The following is a 26,050-nucleotide window of genomic DNA, read 5'->3' as shown; positions in this document are numbered from 1 at the left end:
TTCATCTTAAAATACAGAAAATGGTTGACACATCATCCATTCTGTTATAAGCCAAAGTCCCCTTTGACCTCTCTGGTCTTATTTGTTGGCAGTCTGTCATAAGGTCCTGGGGTAAAATGTCCATAGCCTCTCCTCTGAGAGCCAAGGCCTGTGTTCCTTTAAAAGCTCACTCTCCCTGCTGTTCTAGAAACCCCACCCCAATCTGTTTCAGGAGAAAAAGTCATCTCCCAGCCCATCCCAGGGAAAAACAGAGTCTCTTCTTCCTAATCCAGTTAGGCCTTGTCTACATGGGAAAGATTTTTTTCAGTATAAACTAAAGTATGAATTATACAGGTATAATCCCCCTGTGTGGAGATGCTTATTCCAGTAGAAGAGGGCTTTTTTTGCCATCTAGTTTATGTCTTTTGGGAAGGGATTTACACAAAATTAAAAGAAAAAAGCCACTCTTATACCAGAATAACAATATCCACAAGGGGAGTTATACCAAAATAACTACCTATATAGCTATAGCAGTATAACTGGTAAAACTTTCTCTATAGATAAGGCCAGCTATATCAGTTAAGTAGCAAACTATAATTAATAGATTCATAAACATATAGATTCTAAGGGATCCCTGTGATCATCTAGTCTGTCTGACCTCTTGCACACCACAGACCATAGAACTTCCCTGAAATAATTCTTGTTTGAACTAGAGTATATCTTTTAGAAAAAGAATCCAAAATTATTTTTAAGAATTATCAGTGATGGAGGATTGAACTTGGGAATTTAAATTTGGCTTCTATTCGTCACTCTTAAGCAGGCGTGAAATAACATAATGGGGGTCAGAGATTCAACACAGGGATCTATCTGCAGGTGAAAGAATTTCAAATTATCATTGAATAGTGTGGCATAGTTTAAAGCCACCAGAAGAGGGCTGTGTTCCTTGCCAGCTAGCCACTGCCTCTTTAAAAGCTATACAATACTGTCTCATTTCGCTAAGGTGAGAATCCCCCATTGCACTTTCCATCCCCTCCCTTTCTAACTACCAGTAGAACAACAACATTTCAGAACATGAAATACATGGGGGGGTTTTCATTCTTGTTTTAAAGAAAAACGGGGCAGTCAGTCTACAAACTACATTAAATGTCTAGTTGGAGTTTTTCTCCCTGCTGACCTCCTTGAGAGAGAGAAAGAGAAAAAGTGAGTGAAGCAAGAATAGCTAAAAAAAAGCTGAAAGGGAACAGTAAATGTTTTCCTAGCTTGTCTGACTGCTGGAATATGGAGAGATACACAACTATGCATATACACCTGAATAACCCACACGCCCTGTGCACATCATCTCTGAGACTGTTTAACTTTTGATCAGCTAACTTCATTTGCAATGGCATTGTTTATTGTCAGTCACCCAACATAACTTGTGGAACTTCACCTGTTGTGCATGCTTTTTCACAGGAGATCCTACTCCAAAACATAACAAGACAGTCTTGGATAATGTTCATCAATATGTACCAGGCTAGGTGCAAAATTCACTCAAATCTGCTCTTCAGGGGTTACCTTAACAGGTCAGTTAACTGTAGTTAACTGCCTCTTAAAGTAGTGTACTCTTCAGGATCCCATTGCTAACAAGAATTCCCCACATCATCACCCTTTTTCTTTTCTGTTATATTGAGCTGTCATTTATACTAAAACAGTTTAGAACAATGGGACAAAATATGACCTGGTGTATCTCCATGGAATTCAGTAAAGAACCTTAGACAAGCAGAATATAATTTATGCTGAACAGTGATGCTCACATCTGTATTCTTTAAAAAAATGCCACAGATTCTTGAAGGATCACAAGAAGCCAGGACCTCAATTTTATGTCCCACCAGAGGTCCTCATGACATGATATCACATCATTGTGTGATGACTTAGAATCATAGAATTGTAGGGTTAGAAGGGACCACAAGGGTCATCTAGTCTAACCCCCCTGACAAGATGCAGAATGTATTGGGGCTAAACCAGCCAAGACAGATGGCTATCCAGCCTCCTTTTGAAAACCTCCAGTGAAGATGTTTCCACAGCCTCCCAAGGCAGTCTGTTCCATTATCCTACTGTTCTTACAGTTAGGAAGATTTAATCTAAATCTGATATGCTGTAGTTTGAACCCACTGCCTCTTGTCCTGCCCTCTGTGGCAAAAGAGAACAACTTTTATCCATCTTTTTTATGGCAGTCTTTCAAGTACCTGAAGACAGCTATCACACCCCCTTAACCTTCTTCTTTCCAAACTAAACATATCCAGTTCCTTTAGCCTTTGCTCATATGGCTTGCATTCCAGCCCTTTAATCATCTTTGGCATTTGCCTCTGGATCCTTTCCAGTTTCTTTACATCCATTCTATACATTAGTGGCAAGAACTGAACACAATACTCCAGCTGAGTCCTAACCAGCACTGAGCAGAGCGTTACTTTCACCTCCTGTGATTTGCATGCTATGCCTCAGTTAATGCAACCTAAAATTGCATTTCCTTTTTTGGCAACAGCATCTCATTCCTGACTCATGTTGAGGTTATAATCTATCATAGCTCCCAGATCCTTCTCATCAGTGCTGCTGCTAAGCCAGTTTTCGCCCCATTCTGTACTTCATAGAACCATAGAAGATTAGGAACGGAAGGGACCTCAGGAGATCATCTAGTCCAATTCCCTGCTCAAAACAGGACAAAACCCAACTAAATCATTCCAGCCAGGGCTTTGTTAAGCTGCACCTTAAAAACCTCTAGGGATGGAGATTCACCAACTCTCTAGATAATCTATTCAAGTGCTTCACCAGCCCCCCAGTTAAAAAGATTTTCCTAATATCCAACCTAGACCTCCCCCACTGCAACTTGAGACCGTTGCTCCTTGTTCTGTCATCTGCCACCACTGAGAACAGCCTAGCTCCATCCTCCCTGGAATCTGCTTTCAGGTAGTTAAAGGCTGCTATCAAATCCCCCCTCATTCTTCTCTTCTACAGACTAAACAAGCCTAGTTCCCTCAGCCTCTCCTCATACGTCATGTGCTCCAGCCCCTGAGTCATTTTTGTTGCCCTCCACTGGACTCTTTCCAATTTGTCCACATCCTTTCTGTAGTGGGGGGCCAAAACTGGACACAATACTCCAAATGTGGCCTCACCCGTACCAAATAGAGGGGAATAATCACTTCCCTCGATCTGCTGGCAATGCTTCTACTAATGCAGCCCAATATGCTGTTAGCCTTCTTGGCAACAAGGGCACACTGTTGATTCATATCCAGCTTCTTATCCACTGTAACCCCCAGGTCCTTTTCTGCAGAACTGTTGCTTAGCCAGTTGGTCCTCAGTCTGTAGCAGTGCATGGGATTCTTCCGTCCTAAGAAGAAGACTCTGCACTTGTCCTTGTTGAACCTCATCAGATTTCTTTTGGACCAATCCTACAATTTGTCTAGGTCCTTCTGAATTCTTTCCAAACCCTCCAGGATATCTACCACGCCCCCTAACTTAGTGTCATCTGCAAACAAGATGAGGGTGTAATCCACCCCATCCTTCAGATCATTAACGAAGATGTTGAACAAAACTGGCCCTAGCACTGACCCCTGGGGCACTCAGCTTGTTACTGGCTACCAACTAGACATCAAGCCGTTGATCACTACTCGTTGAGCCTGCTGATCTAGCTAGCTTTCTATCCATCTGTAAGCGTTTCTGGTTCCGTGGGAGGCCACAGCGGCTTCCTACAAACAGTGAATAGCTCGCGTTTGGCGAGTGAGTAGTCCTACTAGTCCGCCCTTAGGCAGGGTGAGCAGCAGTTACTCGCTCCGGCCCTCCGTCAGGGCAGTCGAGCAAAGAGTCAGTGGCTCCAACCCCTAGGCAGGGTGAGCAGAGGCAGATCGCTCACGCCCTCAGGCAGGGCGAGCGAACCAGGAGTCAGTTGCTCCAACCCCTAGGCAGGGTGAGCAGAGGAGGCAACAGCTTCCAGCGGGGTCAGGAGAGCAATCCTCCTGGGGTGGCTAGGGCAAAGGGGAAGGGGAGGGGGACGCAGGCCCACCCGTCTCCACTGCATCCCAGCCCAGGGCCCTAGCAGTGGCAGAAGCAGCTGCCACTGTGCCGGCGGGGCTCCCGCCGCAACACACCGGCTATAAGGCGGCTTCAGCCACAGGCCGTGGCTGTCCCTGGGCTACTTCCTCCCCACTGACCCTAGTACCTGCCTCCTCCTTGCCACGAAGGTGGTCCTCCAGGGGTAGCGCCGTCAGTCCTTCCTCGTCGACCGGGGGTAAGGCGGGGAGCTCCTCTTCAGGGGGCAGCTCCTCAAGGTCGTTGGATGTGGGGAGCGGCTCAGCCTCGGGCAGCTCCTCCAAGTCCAGCCCCGCTGTAAGGAGGGGCTCGGCGGCCGGCAGTTCCTCCAGATCTAGCCCAGCCTCCGGGGGTGCCCGCCACTCGGGCCGCTCTAGGGTCTCGGCCCAGTCTGGCGGTCCCAGAGCACGGCCCCGGGCTCGGGGTCGGGGTAACTCGGCCCAGTCGTCCTGGCCGGGTTGCCTAGTCCAGCTTCTCGAGGGCCCTATCCAATCCCCGGGCCCAGATGGGGCCGGGGTTCTTCGTCGGCGGTTAGGCTCTGGCCTAGGCCTCTGCTGGCGGGGCAGCACATCCGCCTCTGGCAGCAGTCTGGGGTCTACTGAGCTCAGGGGCCAGGCTTTTGTACTTCCCCTTCCTGTTGGGGCTCCGCCCTGCGGCAGCCAATTGGCCTGGCCAGGTTGTCCTATCCCAGCCCGGGCCCTTTGTTGCCGGGCAGACTCCAGGGCAGGGTGTGAGTTGAGCCAATCAGAGCGCGGGCGTCCTTCCTCAGGCTCTGGTTCTGTGGGAGGCCACAGCGGCTTCCTACACCATCTTATAGTCCATTCATCCAACCCTTACTTGTTTAACTTGATGATAAGAATACTGTGCGAGACCATATCAAAAACTTTGTTAATGTCAAGGTATATCATGTCCACTGCTTTCCCCATGTCCATAGAGTAGTCAAATCTTCATAGAAAGCAATCAGTTTGGTTAGACATGACTTGCCATTGGGAATCCATGCTGACTGTCCCTGATCACTTCCTCTCTTCCAAGTGCCACAAAATAAATTCCTTGAGGACCTGCTCCATGATTTTTCTGGAGACCGAGGTGAGGCTGACAGGTCTGTAGTTTCCCAGCCCCTCCTTCTTCCCTTTTTTGAAGATGGGCACTATATTTGCCTTTTTTGAATCATCCAGGACATCCCCCAATCGCCATGCATTTTCAAAGATAATGGCCAATGGCTCTGCAATCACATCAGCCAACACACTCAGTACCCTTGAATGCATTGCATGGATTTGTGTATGTCCAGCTTTTCTAGGTAGTCCTGAATCTGTTCTTTCACCCTTGAGGGCTGCACACCTCCTCCTCATATCGTGCTGCCCATTGCAGTAGTCTGGAAGCTCACCTTGTCTGTGAAGACAGAGGCAAAAAAAGGCATTTTTGTGCATTTAGTTTTTGCATAATTGTACATTTAGTTTTTCTTCCTTTAGTGTAACACCTTAGATTTGTCTTTTCTGAATTTCATTTTGTGGATTATAGCCCAGTTTTCCAATTTAACAAGATCCCTCTGAATTTTAGCTCTACCCTCCAAAGTACTGGCAACCCTTCCCTCCCCCAGCTTTGTCATCTGGTGGTGTTCCACTGGGATAAGATGATTTTCAAAGGGGTAGTAAGATTTCTCCATAATATAAATTCCCAGAAGTGGTCACCTTTATCCTATCATCCTATTTCCTAATGAAGATAAACTAGCTGCATGACATATGTAAAATGTACAAAAAGAAAGAGATGGAGAGAAGAGGACCCAGGGTTTTCCGGATACAGAATTCATGATGATCATCCATCCATCCATCCATCCAGGCAACCTACTAGCAAGAGCCATTTTGATGGGGTTCCCATGGTGCAACCTGGCTGCATGATGTTGGACTGCTGAGCCTTCCAAACACACCAATCTGGGCTGCCTCTGACCCTGCGATACTGATGTCAAGCTACGAACCTCTGGCAGGCACTGCACTTACACAGACATCCATAGGTAGGGACATACCTAACTGAGTTACATGAATGATTTCCCAGACACTCATGAACGTTCAATAGAGAGACTCCAGCCAATTGACCCCAGCTTCCCAACCCTGCACCCCAGAACAGTATCATTTTGCACTGGCCAGAAGCCTGGCCAGTGTAAGCTGGTTCACCACTCTGACAAAAAGGGTAGTGGACATGAAACTGCCCTTGTTAACCTGAATTGAGATTTCCCAAGCACTGCAATCCAAATACACTGTTTTATGTAAAATATAAAACAGATTTATTAACTACAGAAAAGTAGATTTTAAGTGATTATAAGTGGTAGGCATAAAGATCAGAGATAGTTGCCTTAAGAAAAACAGATGGTACAAGCAGGTTACAGTTCCTCAATACACAGGCTAAGACTACCTTCCATCTTGGGACCACCCGTCCACAGCTCTAAGTCTTTGTCTTTCAGTTATTCTTCCATGTGTTGAGATGAGAGGGAAAGAGACCATGTGATGGTCACTGTCTCTCTTTTTATACTTTCTTCCAGCTTGCTAGAAAGATCCTCGCTGTGACATGGGCATTAGGCAGCCCCCATTGGTCAGGCAATCTCCATTGCCTACATGCTCTCTCTGAGAAGACTCTGGGATGCCTGTTGGGAGAGTGGATTCTCTTTAATGGGACATCAGCACTGGTTGGCTTGTCCTTTGCTGCAATTGAAAGGCTGGCTGTGGGTATCTCCCAACCTCACAACATATTTCAGTAACACATATTGCAATATTTCATAACTTCACGTATAATGATAGCGCTTACAATCCAACAGGATATTAATGGTCAGCAGATAAAGACTTTTAAAATGATACCTCACAATGCATACTTTATACAAAACATATCATAATCATATCACAGTAGTGGAATATGAGATATCCAGGGTGGTACTTTGATGTACCGAGTGTCACAACCATTATTATCCATTATATATTCCTTTCAAAGTGCATGCCTGTAAGCGTTTCTGGTTCCGCGGAGGCCACAGCGGCTTCCTACAAACAGGGAATAGCTCGCGTTTGGCGAGTGAGTAGTCCTACTAGTCCGCCCTTAGGCAGGGTGAGCAGCAGTTACTCGCTCCGGCCCCCGGTCAGGGCGGGCGAGCAAAGAGTCAGTGGCTCCAACCCCTAGGCAGGGTGAGCAGAGGCAGATCGCTCAGGCCCTCAGGCAGGGCGAGCGAACCAGGAGTCAGTTGCTCCAACCCTTAGGCAGGGTGAGCAAAGGCAGATCACTCAGGCAGGGTGAGCGAACAAGGAGTCAGTTGCTCCAACCCTTAGCCAGGGTGAGCAAAGGCAGATCACTCAGGCACTCAGGCAGGGTGAGCGAACAAGGAGTCAGTTGCTCCAACCCCTAGGCAGGGTGAGCAGAGGAGGCAACAGCTTCAGGCGGGGTCAGGAGAGCAATCCTCCTGGGGTGGCTAGGGCAAAGGGGAAGGGGAGGGGGACGCAGGCCCACCCATCTCCACTGCATCCCAGCCCAGGGCCCTAGCAGTGGCAGAAGCGGCTGCCACTGTGCCGGCGGGGCTCCCGCCGCAACACACCGGCTATAAGGCGGCTTCAGCCACAGGCCGTGGCTGTCCCTGGGCTACTTCCTCCCCACTGACCCTAGTACCTGCTTCCTCAGTGACACCGGGATAGTCCACCTGGTCTAGTGCCGTCAGTCCTTCCTCATCAATGGGGGGTAAGGCAGGAAGCTCCTCTTCAGGGGGCAGCTCCTCCAGGTCGTTGGAGGTGGGGAATGGCTCGGCCTCGGGCAGCTCCTCCAAGTCCTGTCCCGCTGCAGGGAGGGGCTCGGCGGCCGGCAGTTCCTCCAAATCTGGCCCGGCCTCCGGGGGTGCCCGCCACTCGGGCTGCTCTGGGGTCTCAGCCCAGTCTGGCGGTCCCAGAGCACGGCCCCGGGCTCGGGGTCAGGGTAACTCGGCCCAGTCGTTCTGGCCGGGTTGCCTGGTCCAGCTCCTCGAGGACCCTATCCAATCCCCGGGCCCAGGTGGGGCCGGGGTTTGTCGGCGGCGGTTAGGCTCTGGCCTCGGCCTCTGCTGGCGGGGCAGCACGTCTGCCTCTGGCAGCAATCTGGGCCCTACTGAGCTCAGGGGCCAGGCTTTTATCCTTCCCCTTCCTGTTGGGGCTCCGCCCCGCGGCTGCCAATTGGCCTGGCCGGGTGGTCCTATCACGGCCCGGGTCCCTTGTTGCCGGGCAGACTCCGGGGCAGGGTGTGAGCTGGGCCAATCAGGGCTCTCGTGCCCTTTCTCAGGCTCTGTCTCCGAGGGAGGCCACAGCGGCTTCCTACAATGCCCTATATTTTATGGGAAAGAGGACAAATCATCTCCTTACGCTGCCAAATCTCCTTTGCTTCCCTCTGGTCCTCACTAAAGATAATTGCAGGGGTGATACATTCACAGCATTACTAATTATGCACTGTGATACTAATTACACACTTCCTTTAGTATTCAGCACTAGCAAAAACAAAAAAGAGGGGTCTGATTCTGATATCTCTTAAATTAGTGACACTCAAGAGTCGCTCCACTGAAGACAATGGTGTTACACCAGTGTAAAAACAGTGTGAGTGAGATCAGAGCCTGGCCACTGATATCTAAAAGGCATCTTAAGAAAGAATTACTTTAATTTAGTGCCTATATATTGAGACCAACAAACCTTTTTTTACAATGAGAATTTGCTGAAAGTATTTTTACCCTTTCCTTGCTGGACTCTCCTCCACCAAATCTGTGGTATTTTCTCTGCTACCAATGCTGCAATGAAATCAGTGAAATATTAGGATAAATCAGATATGTCCAGCAGCCTAGGAGGAGAGACCTGTCATGTTCAGCATCACAGAGAGTGAGTTATGCTTAGACATGCCTGGCACAATCAACAGCATTGCAGGTACATTCTGCCCGGATGTACCATGCACATTCAGTGCATTCTACCTGGGTATCCCTACTATACACAGCAACATAATTAAGTTTGTTTTTTTTTTTTTGTTTTTTTTTTTTAACCAGACATAGCTGGTATGTAGCAGACTTTTTCTGCATGGTTGTATCTAGGATATTCAGAAGCATGTAGAGGGCAAGGTCCTCAGCTGGCGTAAATCAGTGTAACTCTGCCAGTTAATATCAGCTGAAGATCTGGACCAACATGTATGGAACACAAGGTGCATCATATCCAAACACACCTGTTATCAATTTAAAATTCCACCTGTCCTGGGTGAAGGGGCATCTTTTTTACAGGAACTCAGTACTAGTCAATGGAATTCATGCTGAAGGGCAGGAAATCTACTGCAGGACTGAAGGAATTTTAAAGGGCCAGGACTGTACATTCAACACAGCAGGTATGTTCTGCACAGGCTAACCTGGTACATTCACTAGCAAAACTGGGGTGTTCCCTCAGCATGTACCTGCTACATTCAGCAGCAGGTATGTTCTACCTGAACGTACCTGGTGTGACACCCTGCATGCCCATGTTCACCCTTATAGTGTAATTGTGTATTGTTTAATGCAAAGTATGGCATATAAGATGTTTTTGGAATGCTCATGTTATACTGAGTATTATTGTTATAGCAATATGTTTGTTGCAAAGTCATGTGCATGGTTATGAGACTTCACTATGGAATATTCCCAAAGATGTGTCCTCGTGACTTAAAACATATCCAGGCAAAACTCTCCAGTAGCAGAGGGGCAATTCACACCTCATCAATGCTTGTATGGGACAAACCCAGCTCAGCTTTTCAGGAACAAAGGACTGGCCTAGGCAACAACAAAAGAACCACGATGAGTTAATGTTCATGACTCAGGACATGGATGAAACCATACAAGGACATTGTTTGTCAACTGACCCCGAGGGGTTTTGGGGGGAGAGGGGGAGGGAAGGGGCAAAGCCCCAAAGGGGAGAAGGACCATTTTAAAAAGGAGAGACAGTTGCCATGCTCTCTCTCTTCCACCTCCATCTACAAACACCACCAAGCAACTGAAGTGCTGACCAAAGCGGATAGCCTGGCTGAAGGGGAATCAGCCAGCCTGTGGTGAGAAACACCTAAGTTTGTAAGCCTGCTGAAAGTGTTAAGCTTAGTTTAGAATGTGTTTTGCTTTTATTTTATCTTGACCAAACCTGACTCACTATCTTTTGACTTATAATCACTTAAAATCTTTCTGTTGTTAATACATTTGTTTGTTTTATCTAAAACAGTGCATTTGGTTTGAAGTGTGTGGGATATCAATTTCTTTATTAAATTGATGAGCTCCTGTGAGCTTACATTGGGCAGTGGGAGCATGAACATTGTAAAATTGAAGTTCCTAGGGTTGCCTCCGGGACTGGGGATGTTGCATGGGGTCATTCTGTTGTATAATCCAAAGAGTGGCTGACTAGAAGCACTCACTCACTTGGTTAGGAGCCACATGCATTGCTGAAGAGTCTGCATGAATTGCCCAGGAGTGGGGGTTCTCACAGCAGAGCACAATAAAACGGGCTCCAGGGGTGGGGGATTGAGGTGACACAGCAATACACCTGTCCATATTGTATTAGGGGAATGTCACACCTGGTTCATTCAACTGTACAACAGATTCATCATAAAATAACTGACTGTATCTGGCCCATCTGGCAGCGGTCTGGCAGTTAAATCCTTTATAACTAATGCTACACAATCAGCTCATTGTGTAATTGCCAGTCTATCACCTTGTCAGTACATTTTGGTGTTTGTATATTTGTGTGTTTTTATATTTCAAATATGAAACCCTTTCTTTGGAGCATTATTTTGTTTTTTATGCCTAGGCCTAGTGATTGGGACTCTGAGAACTGAGACCTGCACAATAGGCCAAATAGCTGGCTTTGTGTTGCCTTCATAGAAATGTCTAATTACAGAAAAGAGCACATGCCACCATTGATGGCAACACATCCATATTAAAATGCCTTTGTTCTGCTCACAGTCCTATCATTTATCTAGATGACTATTATTTTCCCTTTTTTCCTCAAAGCTTTTATTAAATCTGGGAGCAAGTTCAAGCCATTAGCCCACAGATACAGGCTTTATTCAATGGGAATGCATTACTGGCAGAGAGGCTGCATGCCTAGCTTTGTCTCTGGCACTAGTCATGTCAGAAGGCTCAAATCCAAGGGGCATGGTTCCTCTAGTTTTGATTGATGCCCTGCTCCCTTAGTTTTTCTGCCAAGTGAGGTTGTATTTCATGCCCGGCCGGTTCTGCTGTCACTTATTTCTGCACAGAACGTCTATCTTCTTCTGGGTGAATTTTAGTTTGTAGCATTTATTTTCTTTGCTGGAAGGATTCTCTTTATGCTGGAGGGACTGCTTTTCAAAGCAAAATAAGTCAATGGGAATGTCTAAATAGAAAGTTGTTAGTTTAAGGGGGTAGGTGCCATCAGCCCTTATAAGTTTCTCTGTTCTGCCTCCTGCGATATTAATTGTTGGCGTGGTGGGTACATCTGCAACCACAGCTCCTCAGGCCAGGGTCTTGTCATTCCTTCTGTGCCAAACAAGGCTGGGCCTGTTCGGCACATCATCTTCCACCCAGGGTTTGTCTTGTCTCTTTAGGCTGTAAGCTCTCCACAGCAGACACTGTGTCTCACTATGTATTTGCATGGTGCCTACCACAGCGGATCCCCAGTCCCGGTACTGTCGTAGTACAAATATGAAATAGTACTGTATGTCATTAAAGGTCCTGTGGAACTTTTTGCAGAAGTGGGGCCATTAGCTCCAGTTTTCAGGCCTACTTTCCAACATTCACCCTGCAATTTCAGTTGGGTACAATACGCTTTACTTCCTGTCCTAAAATTTTTTGTTATGTTATTCTGCCTTGTTAAATAGGGTATACTCTGTATCTGACTCAGGGCACCATCCTATGAGGTGCTGAGCCTCCTCAACTCTCAATGAAGCCCAGAGTAATCCTGGAATGCCAAGGTAGCAACTACAGTGAGAAACACCTCCCAGCCTCAGGACGTGCTTCATTGCCCACCTACCGTATTTACTAAAGAATTCCTACCAACACTAGCATGGACAGAAAAAAAGGAAACAAAACCTACATGGAATCCTAAAACTAGGAGAGATAGGAATAGAGTCGTCTGTGGAGTCCACTTTGGTAATGGTCTGAGGAGCTTAATGATTTGTTCAGTGCTTAGACACTGCAGTGCTTGGTGCGCTAGCAAACCCTAACATAGATTACATTAGGCTCAATATCTTTGTCTCCCTCTTTTTTCTGAAGGTTTCAGGAACCGAGGAACCAGCTCTCCCAGTGGAAATGTCACTGTGTCTCCTAACACCACCCCACCTCCCAACTGCAGGAAAAGCTGGATCTTGGTGAGGGTGGGACAAATGAGCTTCTCTGAGGTTTAGATAAAAGGCCTTGTCCCCAGACTGAGCCAGCAATGAATCACGGCCTGACAGAGATAGATCATCAGCAAGCAGCTCACTATAGAGAGCTACCTGGGTTGCTGTCTGCAATCACGGCTGAATTTCCTTGCTCAAGGGGCCATTTTTTGTTGTTTCTCCCTCCTTCCTAGAGATGTGTTGGAAAGGTGACTGAGTATTAATGTGCTCCCCAAGATGTGGGCCTTTATCTCTGATAGAGGAGACAAGCATCCCTCTTACATATATTGTATTACTCAATTCGGATTAACGCCACTGTGCTCAGGATTCTCCCCATTAACAGCAGCCAGGCCATTATCTACCTGCCCTCGGGAATGCAGTGGAGTACCTGTGCAAACCATCCTGTAGGAGAGCTATAGGTTAAACCCTCATGTCCTTGCTCAGACACAGAGGTGACACGTAACTGTTGATGGGGCGAAGGGCCCACAATTTTGAACCCACTCCTAGCGACAACAACAAAAAAAGAAATAAAATTAAAAATATAAACCTGGCAGAAATCTGGAGGAAGGAGAGGGGCGTGACCCCACATACCCTTCCCCCTCCATGCGTCGTCTCTGCTCAGGCAACACTCCCACTGAAGTCATTGGGAGTTTAGGCTGAATGAAAGCTATGTGGAGAGCTGAGGATGTGCCTACAGTTGTGTTCCGTGTGATAGCCTCAGGGGAAACAGGTCTTTGCTCTGAGGAGGGTCACAGGGGAGCGCATTATGCCACATTGATGCCACATTAATTTCAGTGTAATTAAACATGCACTGTCTTCAGCATCCCTTGAGCTCTTCTCTAAATCCCTACTGCAGCGGTTCTCAAACTCCATTGCACCATGACCCCCTTCTGACAACAAAAATTACTACATGACCCCAGGCAGAGGGTCTGAAGCCTGAGCCTGAGGGCTTCAGCCCTGGGGGGGCCTGTAGCTGAAGCCCTGGTGACCCCATTAAAACAGGATTGCAACCCACTTTGCCTTCAGTAATGAAGGCACCAGGTTTATTGGCAACAAAGCACAGTAAAAAGCTTCTTATACATGCTACAAGTACACTTAATACATGTATGCCCATGACAATGGTACTGGCTCAGTAAACAGCGGGACTTTCCGTTCCTCACTCAACCAGACAAAGACACTCCCTTTGAGACCCTCTTTTATAAACTGATACAAACAAGTTGCATATTGCCCCTTTGACATGTGTAGTTGCCACCCTCTGACATGGCAAGATACCACCCACTGACATGGCAAGATGCCACCCTTTACCTTGTTCTGGATGGTTCGGTCAAAACATCTCTATCCATCATATTATCAAGACATCTCTATCCATCGTATTGTCATCCTGAGGGGTCAGTAAGCCCTCATTATCCTTGGGGTATTGGGATGTTCTGGCACCTTTCTGGAATGTGCTTGTGCCTGGCACTTCTTTGGAATGTATGTGTTTGCCAGTTTCTGTGAACTTACAGTTAGGCTCACAGCCTGACTCCTGCTAACGTTGCTTTCTAATGGCAGGGCTTGACTGCTACTTTAGTTCAGGTCTCAGGCCTCAGACCTGGCCAGTTATACTAGGCCTCATGTCTCAGGTTCTCACTTTCTACTACATTCCCCCACTTTTTGTTTCTTTCTGGGGAGGATGTTTAACCATCATCCCAGGAAAGCATGATGCATGGACGCAAGGTGACCCAGTGGGTTAAACATTATTATGTGGCCAACTTTTATTACAATCCACATATTCATCTGCCCCTTAGTCTGTACATTCCCTTGTCCGACTGGTGGACAGATTTTATATACCAATTACTTTTAGTCCTTTATGATGGGCCTGGGAATTTTAGGCCCGAGATTATGATTGGGAAGTGGTTTTCAGAGTTATCCTTTGAGAATTATACTATGGACTTTCATCAGGACTATAAGTGGCATTGCTGTTGTGCTGGTACTTTCTTCATTTCTATGGATGAGTGTCTCTCTTCTGGTATATGAAAAATATGTGTAATATAACTTTGGATATAATGTTTGACTAAAATAAGTGTAAAATATGCTTATGGTGAGTATGATGTATGAATATGACATTAGATATAGTGTATTAATACAATATATATAAATCTGGTTGGTGATGAATAATGAATAATGAATAATACATGATAGTGAACAGTGATATACAATATATATATGTTATATAGATATACCTGTATGCAAGTTTATATGTGTAAACTTTTCCTATAAACCACCATCAATCCGGAAGCACATTATACAGTATTCAGGAACCATTCTAATCTAGATGGGCATCAACATTCAGATTTAAAAAATCTTTAAAAGGTGTGTATTTTTTATAATAATCCCTTATAATGATTATTCATAACTATTTAAAAACCTTAATAAATCTTTGATTATTCATAATTATGGCAGTGTTAATAACTAGTTCCATTCCTTTTCCAACCTGGTATTGGAATTTTGCACTTCGGGTTTGATAGCGCACATAACAACACATTCCCAACAGAACAATCACCGTTAAACCTTGTATTACCATCAACACTACTATGGTGTTTCTATCTCCCTTTGTACATTTTCTATCTCATCCATCTGTTGAATGAGATTAGCTACTGTTATCAACACTTCCTTACTTCTTGCCACCAAATCATGTATGTCTAGTTGCAGATGCTCTATTGGGGGAATAATTTCAATCAGTAGGTTTTGTATATCCCCAGGAGGGGCAATAATTTCAGTGATGGTAGTCACGCTACTGGTGGGCCAAAAAGCATGAGTTCCAATTTGGACTGTGCTGGTTATTGGCACACAAAATCCTTTATCAATTCTAGGGCAGGGGTATCCATATATGTTAAAGTTGGAGTACCCTAAGGCACATACCACCTTGTGTATTCGTATCACCTCATTGACCCGTTCCTTTTGTACCAATCAAGCCTGACCCTTTTTTGTATTGTTGGTATCGACTGTCGCATAACATTCACACAGCTACCATCCATTTGTTTTGTACAGCAAGCTTGGTTAATTTCCAAGCCTCTCCAGGCACCAGTCATACAGTGGGGTAATGTACTTAGGTATTATTTATTAGAGTTCCCACACTGTTGGCATAGTACACCTTGACTGGAGCCTGCATCCATCTTGGGATGGCCATCATGATGTGCAGATTTTTGCTATCATCATGATCCAGAGTTGGTACTTTATCAAATTTGGCAAATTGTAGAAATATTGGAGCAATGTGGTTTATCCCTTGCTCCTGTATTTGTTTCAGAATGGCTGTACGATTTAGCAATCGTGGCCAATCTTGCGATTTCAATTGCAGTAACATTGTTTGACTATTTCGAGTACTCGATCTCTATAGGGCACCCAGGCAACTGCCAGTTTCTGTGAATTTAACAAGCAGGCTTACAGACTGACTCCTGCTAATTTTGTTTTCTAATGGCAGAGCTTGACTGCTACTTTAGCTCAGGCCTCGGGTCTCAGACCTGGCCTGTTATACTAGGCCTCATGTCTCAGGATCTCACTTTCTACTACACTTGACACTTAACAGAATAAGACATGGCTCCTTGCCCCAAAGAGTTTACAATCTAACACAAGCTAGGCAAAATATAGGCATGCATTGTACAGCAAATCACCTACATTCTCCTTTGGAAATGTATGTGCCTTGTGTGCTACTAGAGATTCAGGGTTATGAAATGAAGTCCCATCTGCCAATCACCCTTCCTCACTGTTTAGCTAAACTAACATTGAAAGTTGCGTAGGCTCCCTACCCTGGAAGACAGGAGACTGGGATTCAATTCCCTGCTCTTCCACAGACTTCCTGTGACAGCTTGAGCAAGTCACTTAGGGCCAGATCCTCAAAGGTATTTAGATGCCTAAATATCTTTGAGGATCTGGGCCTCAGTTCTCAAGTGTGAAATGGGGAAAATGGCACTTGCATACCTCACACAAGTGTTGTGAGGCATTCAGATCCTGTAGCTAAAGGGAGCAAGTAAGTACATAGAATAGTGGACTTTTAAAAAAAAAATCTATCCTCTCTGCAGTTTTGTTTTGACCTATTTTAAAATATTGAGGCAAATAGCTTTAGCAAGTTTCAAGAGAGGATTAGACACTCACATGAATAAGATTTGCATCAGTAGTGGCACTAGCTGGAATGAGATTACAAGGACTATCAGTCAGAGGTTCAGAGAAATTAGAGATACAAAATGGATGTTTTGTAGATCATCTAGCCCATTCTCTGGCCAGTGGGGAATTTTCCATACAATATATCCTCTGGAATTTTTATCCAGTCTGCTTCTACAATCTTCATGGCTTCAGGCAGAAGGTGATCTCCAGATGGGGTCATAAAAAGATTTCTCCCAACAGCACTTCTGATTTCCCAACTATGTCTGAATCAAATTATTAATTTCCAGCAAGAGGCTCTTCTATTTCTCTTCCAGTTTGGAGCAGATGGCCTCATCTGAAAGCCAGAGACCTGAAGATGTGCAATTTTTTTTCCTTGGGTCAACCACTCACGTGGTGACCTTGGGGAAAATGAGAATGTTTCAAGTGACTGGTTCAAACTTAACCAAAATTGTAAATTTATCCTAGATGCCAGTCAATTGCTTTACAATGAAGCACCATGTGTCATTATTTATTATATGCCCCTGGAGATGCCAGCCAAGACTGAAGCCCCATTGTACTAGGGACTGTGCAAACAAATAGCAAGATACAGATCCAAAATACTATCCCAAAGAACTTGCAGCCTAAATAGACAAAATAGGCAAAGGAAGAGAGAAGGGAAGGATTATTATTCCCACTTTATGGAGGCACAGGGCAACTACATGACTTGCCCTAGCTCAATTTAGGTAGCACAATCCAGGAATTGAACCTAGATGTCCTAAGTCCCTGTCCAGTGTCTTAACCACAAGATCATCAGTAACAGGCTGGTTGGCACATTAAGGCAAGTCAGGCCAGCCTTGCCTGTAACCAGACAGTTATCCCCTAGTTGAGTGTGATGGATTCTTAGTTATAATGACTGACCCCAACTATGTGGATCTCACAGGGGGCACTACTTAACCAGGTGTAAATTACTACTTAACAGGGAGGATGATTAAATCAGGATTGGATGTTTTTTAAAAGATCTGCTGTAGGAATTGTTTTGTGTTATACAGGAGGCTATACTAGATCACAATGGTCCCGTCTGACCTCGGAACATACAAATCTATGAACAAAGCTGAGAACTCATTTGAAGGGAGGAGGCCTTAGGTGAGAGAAGCAAGGGGAGTTCCCTCTCTGGGAAGGGCCTGGGAAGTCAGACTAGAAGACTCACTGGGAGTAGGTCAGATTCTGGTGGGGGCCTGAGCTACAGACTATAATGAGCAGGAAGGTCACGGAGGGAGGTAGTGGGAGACTCTTGCTGGGAGGAAGCAGAATAGGAGAAGTTCTGGCCAGCCTAGGAGTGTGGTCAAAAGGCAGAGCACAGCACTAACCCAAGAGGGGCAGAAGAATTGTTAATTTAGATATTTACTTGGACTCACTGTTGGACCTTTTGTTTTCCTATAAAGAGCTTGGACTTTCAAGTGATCTGGCTGGAGGGCCAGGCCATGGAAGACTTGGCCAGAGACAGGCCATTGTGAGGTCACAGAAGAGGCCACCAGGGGTGTGCTAGAAGCAAAATCCCCTGCAATGCCCTGACTGGCTCAAGTGGTGGAGTGCACTCTACAGTACCATCCTTCCTTCTAATTTCATGAAGCAGGAATGAAGAATGAGGTAATATTAATTAGTTCATGCTAGTCCTGGTAACCTCAATCACCTAGCGGTGTAATTTATATTGTAGAAATAGGTGCATTACCAAATAGAGATTTCATGCCTTCCTCTGCAGGATCTGACATTCCCCACTGTCGGAGATAGACGATACAGGCTATTATCCTATTAGATCTACTTTGGGGTGACCGCTCCTTTCTGATGATTGAACCAGTCTTCTGCCTAGAAATCTCATTTTGCAAATATTTACACTTTTCTTTCCCACCAGGAGATGACTGGGGGGAGCAGGAGGGAAGGAATTTCACTAGTGTACACACAGCTTCTAGTGATGCAAATGGTGACATTCTCTGCAGAATACTCCCACAAATTTGCACTGGCTGGGCATCTGTCTCTTTTTGTTTGTTTTTCTGTGAAAACAACTTGAGGTCACCCTTCAAACTGTGGACAACATTGTCATGCGTAGAACTCTACTTCCATTCTCTCATTCCCCACGACTCTCCTTTTCCTGCCTATCACTCTATCCAATCCTGTCTTCTTTCTCCTCCTCTCAACTTTGTACTAAGAACAGGGGGTGTGGCATAAAAAAAAAACAAGTGCAGATTCCCTAATCCGATCAATCCAGGGCTGAATTCTCAAAAGGAATTAGGTTCCTAACTTCTGTTTAGGCTTTAACGTTCATTCAGATCAGTGGAAGTTAGGAGCCTAACTCCTTTTGAGCATTCAGCCAAAAGACATTAGCTGCTCCTCTGTCAAATCCACTTGCATTGCTTATCCTTCCTATGGTCAGCCTCTCTGCAGTACTGAGTGTGCACCTGGGCTCTTCCATTTAAATTGATGCATAGCTTCTTGTCTATTTGCCAAATGCATTTCAAGCTGCTGGTGATAATCATTAATACTCTGGGAAAATTATCTGCCAGACCGCCCTTCACACCATGCTCCATCTCTGTAGTTCAGATCAGCTGAGAGCTGCATGTTGTGAGTACCAATGTTTAAACAGCTTAAGTCAGATGCATCTCTGGTGTATCTCAGTCTTCAGCAGCAGAGCTGTATAGTCTGAGGGGCCCCACCTTTGGAGCTCATTCTTCTTAGCAAGTCATCATCAGCAGGTGTAAAGCAGCATAGTCACATTGACATCACACTCCACTGAAGCCAACAGAGCAATGATGAACCACACCAATTGAGGATCTGGCTCAAAGTCTAGCAACATATAGTTCATAATGCCATATTCACCTATTTAATAGTGCTGCATGGGGCAGGAGGGAACCAAAATTTTGTGATTTCAAATTGTGTTTTCATTGCAGATTGGAACAAAAACAAAACTTCTACATTTCCCACAAAATATTGTTTGAAAATTTCATTTTGGGTCAACAGAAATATTTTGGTTCAATTTTAACTTTTTAAAAATATATATATATTATAAATGTATATTATAACTTATAACACAAAATGAACTTCTAAACAAAGTCATTTTGAAATGAAAACTCAAAGTATTCCATTCTGATAGTGTCAAAATGGACATGATCAAAACTCTTTGTTTTGAGTCAACATGTTCCCATGGAAAATTTTGCTTTTGACAAAACAGCACTCTGATTTAAAAAAAAAAAAAAAAAAAGTCCATCAGAAATGTTTTGACTGGCTCTACTATTTAGGTTTAGCATATGATTAGCCTATAGTTTGTGGTGCTTGCATTACTGTAATGGGAGCACCTGGTTTCAATGGCAGCAGGTGTGGTTGGTCTGTAATTGATTGTAAGCTCTTTCAAGCAGGAGTAATGTCCTTCCCCATTTTTCTGAGAAGCCATGTCATCTTACACAGAAAGCAGCGTTATAAGATGTGTCTCATGGCATTTTGCAAAGTACCAAATACTTTTCCTATCCTGCTGACTTTCAGTAACTTTTCGTGAGAATAGTCCCAATGACTACTGCAATAAGTGCTATTCAATATGAGTAAGGGCTCAGAGTAAATACCTATGTTGGTTTATAAACATAATAATTATAGAAATGGGTTCAAGCCACAAAGCCGGGATCTGGATCTAGACATGAACTTCTGCACAAGGGTTTTATTTCAGAAAACAAGCCAAAAACACTCTATTAGTTGCATCCTTAAATGAAGGTGCTTCTATTGTGCATGTGTCTCTTTGGTTGTCTGTCCATGACAGCTGTAGTGAATGAGTTTATTCGAAGGAGTGTCCATGCAAACAGCAAATCTTGAGCATTTTAGAATGTCTGGAGAAAGTGGATGGTGAATTCTGAATCCCAGGTATTCACACTGGCAATTTGATTCAAAGTGTTATGCTTATTCAATCAGAGAGCAGAAACATCCCATGTGACCCATCACCCTTATCAAAATAGCTTGAATTGCAAATATCAAATGCAATGAGCTAAAGACTGACAATTATTTGCACAAAGATATTTGATGAAAAAGATTGTGATCTTTTCAGGGACAATTCATGAGCAGCCAATAATGTGATGCTCATCAGAAATTACTTTGTAGATGTATTTGGTCAAGTTCTAAAAAAATGTGAATAGCAAGATAATATGGAACATCACTCTGCAATAAAACCCCAGTTATGGGCTTGATCCTCAGCTGAAATAAATCAACATAACTCCACTGAAGTCAGTGGGCCGTGTCCTCAGGTAGTATTGATGCAGCTGTACTAAAATGAATGAAATTCTGCAGATTTACACCAGCTGAGGATCTGACCCTGTAAGTGTTAAAGCAGAAACACCAACCAAGTAAAGAGAAATATCTCTGTCATTTCACACCATCCAGAGAGCTTCATAGTATCGCTTTCTCCATCTGTTGTTATCAAATGCTGGAGAGAGGAGCACATTTTGTTGCTGACCTTAGAAGCTGCAGTTTATCCATTCGCCTTTCTTGCCACGTACCCTGTTCCATCTGGGTCACTGATTTACTAAACTGCTCCCTTGCCAGCAGGTGCTATTTCCAGATGTGCTGAATATTCATGTGAACAGCATGTTCACTGGGGCTAGTGCTTGGTTTCTCATTTATTTTCTTATATTTATTCCTCACACCTCTGGACCAGTTGCTGCCTGCAGTTCTATTTTGGGGGTCTTTCTGCCCCTGCATCTTTATGCATATGCTTCCATTCCATGTGTGCTTCCCTTTTTAATAGGACATTAATCAATGACTGACTTTCTTAATCTTCCCCTTTGCTTCCTGATCAAAGTCAAGGCATTCAGGTGTTGCAGAATGTGATTCTGGGAGATGGTATGGACTTCTCTTCCATTTGAGTTACTAAAAAGCCAAAGCCTGAAGTGCTGTGGTACTGAAGATGCCATTTTTTAGATGAGGTGGAAAGGCAAGGTCCAGGCCATTCATGATCATTATAAATCTCATAGCCATTCTTCATAAGTGTGGTAATCTAACCCTGATTCATTGTTAGAAATTCCCGTACAGCTGGAGTAAATAAAATCTGGAAGACTTAATCAGATGCATTATTCACTTCCTCATGTAAACTGCTGGGAAGAGTTGCTATGTGCTGTCACTTGCTGTATTCCAGCTCAGAGAAGTATTTTGATGGAGGATAAAATAAGCCTTGGGCATATAGAGTTTGCAATGTTTGCTCTCTCAGAGGCAAAATGGAGAAATGTGTTCTAAATGAAATTACTATGAAGTGGGTGCACAACCAGGTAAAAGACTCAAGCAGTAGTTATCTGTCAAACTTGGAGGACATATCTAGGGGATCTCGTAGGAGTCTGTCCTGATTCTGGTATTTCTCAATATTTTCATTAGTGACTTGGATCATGGAGTGAAGTGTATGTTGATAAAATTTACAAGGAGGAGCTGCAAGCACGCTGGAGGACAGGATTGGAATTTAAAATGACCTTGACAAAGTGGAGAATTGGTCTGAAATTCACAAGATAAAATTCAATAAAGACAAGTGCAGTGTTTGGGGCTCCCCTACCTCATCTCTCTGAGTTCCCAGACACATTCGCAGGCAGAAAGTAGCAGGCCAGAGTCCAAAGTGCAAGCAATGTGATGAGTTTACTGGGGCTAAACCAGCAGGCATAAAAACATAGCTCTTTTCACCAGTCACGTTTTCTTCCGTCTAACCATAGCTCTATATGCCCATAGAGCTCTCTCTCCCCCTCTTCTTCTTGGTAGGCTTAATTATACCTGTGCCCATCCCTCATATCACCCTTCCAATTTATGGTCATATTCCATTTTGGAGGGTCTTGAGTCTGGGAGCTTCGGTACCACCTCTTTTGTATCCCATGGGAGGGGTAGAGAGTGAGGTTATATTTTGGCCATGGTCACTTTTACGGCCCATTAGTGTTTCTTTCTCACACCTCCTTTTACTCCCCCTTGATCCTCCCAGCTGGTTGCTTGACCTTGGTCTGACGTCCATCTTGAAGAGGAGTCAGATCTATCCTTCAATTGTACATTCATATATCAAACATCCACTACACCTTGAAACATTTTAACTACATTCCTTATCTCTTCTCATAGTAATAAAGAAAACCCATCTGGTTGCAGGTAGGCAAAAGTAACACCACAGTGTCTTTGTTCTTTGTTTACATGTGCATCTTAAAGACCTTAGCTTTCAGGCAGGCAAACAGGCAGATACACAGGCCAAAATACTTATACAAATCTAAATTTATATACTGCTAATCCTAACACAAAGTACTATACTTTTCGTTTGGACTGTTTTATAACCCCTGAAAGAGGGTGGACTTGCTGTGAGGACAGTCAGAGGACTATACTCCATACCTCAGGACTGGCCCACAGGCCTGCTGTTGCTGAGAGAATGATGTATGAGATAAGTGAGCTGCCTGCCTTAACCCCAATGAGTTGATCTTGAGCCATAACTTTGGATGGTCACTGTTATATAAAGCAGTATATGGAGGAGAGATGAGAGGTAGTCTGGAAAGATGGAGGGAGGACTAACTGAAAATGAGAAACTACAATTACAAGAAGAAAAGACTCTGGCTGTGGGAAGAGAGAGAAAACAGTAAAAAGTACAGAACTTAGGTCCTGATTCTTCACTTTGATTGATCTGTGCTTGGTAGACATTGGTGGCTGCAGGGAGCTGATTGCAGCCCCTTGATCCTTAGTTACCTGCTTCTGGCAGAAGTTAGAGTAGTTAGGGGCCTACTCTAAATTATACCAGTAAGATCCATAGCAGATGTTATGCTACAAGAGGATCCTCTTCCACATACAGCACATTTTATTACTATCGTTTCCCTCCCCTTGTGCTGGTAGTGGATGGTAGATGGGGTAGGAAGTGGTGAACAGATTGTCTGCTTTTCCACTAGCAGAGAGCTCTCCTACATGAGGAGGATGCTTCGTTAGCTACTTCTGGCCATTGTAAGGCCACTTTGTTCTGCCAAGGCTATGGGGTATAGAATCCAGCCATTAAGGCCCAGCTCTGAAACCCTTCCTCCCAAGAATAGTCCTGCTGACATAAAGAGCTGCATTACTGAACCATGTAGGAGCCAGAAAAGTAGTATTCAGGGTCTGATCCTTTAGTCCTTACACGGGAAAAGCGCCTATAGATTTGTAGGAGTTAGTCCCACACGAATAGGGAAATGATGGTAATAGTGAAAATTGTATTCTTGTCTCTGCAACATAGTTAAAACATCACATTTCCCCAGAACTAAGCTGAGATCTGGTAGAAAAGGGCTCTCCCCACCCCCTTTTCTTTTTGTGTGGGGGTTAGTGGGGTGGGAGATTCTCCCATTCTTTTCTGATATGATATAGGAGTTTTGTTGGCTTATAAAATCATAGCAATTAAAGGTTGGAAAAGACCTGCTGGGTCATCCTGGGCATCCTCTCCTACTTGCTAACACAGGTTTGTTTTTTCTGTTCTCCGGTGCTTTGATTTGGGGGTAAAATCATTGAGATTTTCAAATGCAGGTTAGGTAGAACATATCCATAATGAGTGATGTGTCCGATGTGTTTGCAATTACTCTTGCATTTGTTCTGCAGATATAGAGGTGTGATGTGTGTGTTATGTTCAAGGATGTGGGGCCTTGGCTTTGGATGGAGTCTCAATATGCTGGTGCTTCTGTAATACCACTAGTACCACTAAAAGCAGAATAAGAGAATAACGCATGTGTGATGCTCCCCAGAAATAGCCAGAGCTGTGAGGCATCTCCGCAGTACCTGCCCTTAGCAGGCAGCTGTCTGGTTACAGCCTTAAAAACGTGATTCTAATACGTTTACCTAACTCTTACAATACCATCAAGGCATACATTTTACAATGATATTAATGACCAGTGTGATATCAGTTTTCATTTGATACCTTACAAAACACTAGTTCTGGATAAATACCATGAAAGCAATGTGTTGGGTGTAGTGAGTATGTCAGGTATGTTAGGAGTCGTTGTTACAGAACAGTAAGCCCTTTCCCAGTTGGCACTGAGGGCCTCTGAGTGTCACACCACGGGAGCTGCAGAAAGACATCTTCCAAATAACACCCTTTTACATCTCCCCAACCAGTTCCCTCCTCCTCCTTGATATTTATGCAGTTAGCAAAAAATCTTGTTCTACATGTACTTTGTGGGAATAGCTATCACTTCAAACATGGGATTAATGAAGATGCAGTAGAATTTGTCTTCCTGGGGGTTAATTGTCTCATACTCTTTGCATTGGCTTTCACTTACAGAGAAAAATGCATCTTTAATAAAATGTCTAAACTTGGGAGTTTTGATGTAATTATTTTATTTGTGATCAATAATTTTATTTTTCACAACCATAGACATCTTGCTTCTGAAACTTGTAATTCCCATGACAGCTTTCATAATGCTAATGTTGATGAATTATCTTGCAAATGACGGCCATTTATCTTCAAAGGACACCCTGCTATAGCTGATTATGACATCGAAAACAAGTTCTTCCCATGAGAGCTGACCAATAACCTTGACTATCACACTCCACAAACACTGCTCACACATTCTAAAGCACACAGTACTGTAGCTGATAGATCTAATAATGTAGCAGAGACCAACATGCTTCAAGGGGAGGAAGCTGTGACACCTAGTAGTTAAAATAGTAAGCACAGAAAAACATGTAAATACTTACATCCTAGGAGCAGTATTTCTCATGGTGACTGACAGATTGTTTGGTCTGTCATCAGTTTGCCACAGGGTTGGGCTTGGCTCCCCACTTGAGGCATTGAGACCTGGTGTGCACAGGATCTCAGTGCCACTCAGGTTTGGCCTGTCTGCCCCTCCATCTCAATCTACAGAGGGGCAATTGGGCTGAACTTGAGTGGCACTGCAGCCCCATGTGCCAGGCTGCAACACCACTTGTATTTCATGGACTTTATTCAAATTAACATTCCCATGACTTCTGTGACAAAATTGTAGTCTTAGTTATCAGGCATTTTATTACACACTATAGTCAGGCAGCAAAGAAATATAGGAATCCTCCTAATCCTGGAAATATACTGTATATATAAATATAAGCAGGGCCTGCCCCTAAATCTTCTCTTCACATGCTGCTCACAAACAGGGAAGAATTGGTAGGGGAAGTAGAAGTGGGTGGTAACCTGGGCAACAGTGACCATGAGATCATAGAGTGCAGGATCCTGACAAAAGGAAGAAAGGAGAATAGCAAGATATGGACCTTGGACTTCAGGAAAACAAACTTTGACTTCCTCAGGGAGCTGATGGGCAGGATCCCCTGGGAGGCTAATATGAGGGCGAAAGGAATCTAAGAGAGCTGGCTGTATTTTAAAGAAACCTTATTGAGGGTGCAGGAACAAACCATCTGAATGTGCAGAAAGAATAGCAAATATGGCAGGCGACCAGCTTGGCTTAACAAAGAAATCTTCAGTGAGTTTAAACACAAAAAGGAAGGATTTGGAAGAGAGGAAGGTGATCAGGAACAGTCAGCATGGATTCTCCAAAGGCAAGTCATGTCTGACCAACCTAATTGCCTTCTA

Source organism: Emydura macquarii, unplaced genomic scaffold (assembly GCF_026122565.2).
Source record: "Emydura macquarii macquarii isolate MOO-44397 ecotype Brisbane River unplaced genomic scaffold, CSIRO-AGI_Emac_v2 contig_2676, whole genome shotgun sequence".
NCBI lineage: Eukaryota > Metazoa > Chordata > Testudines > Chelidae > Emydura > Emydura macquarii.
This window is presented reverse-complemented; position numbering follows the sequence as displayed.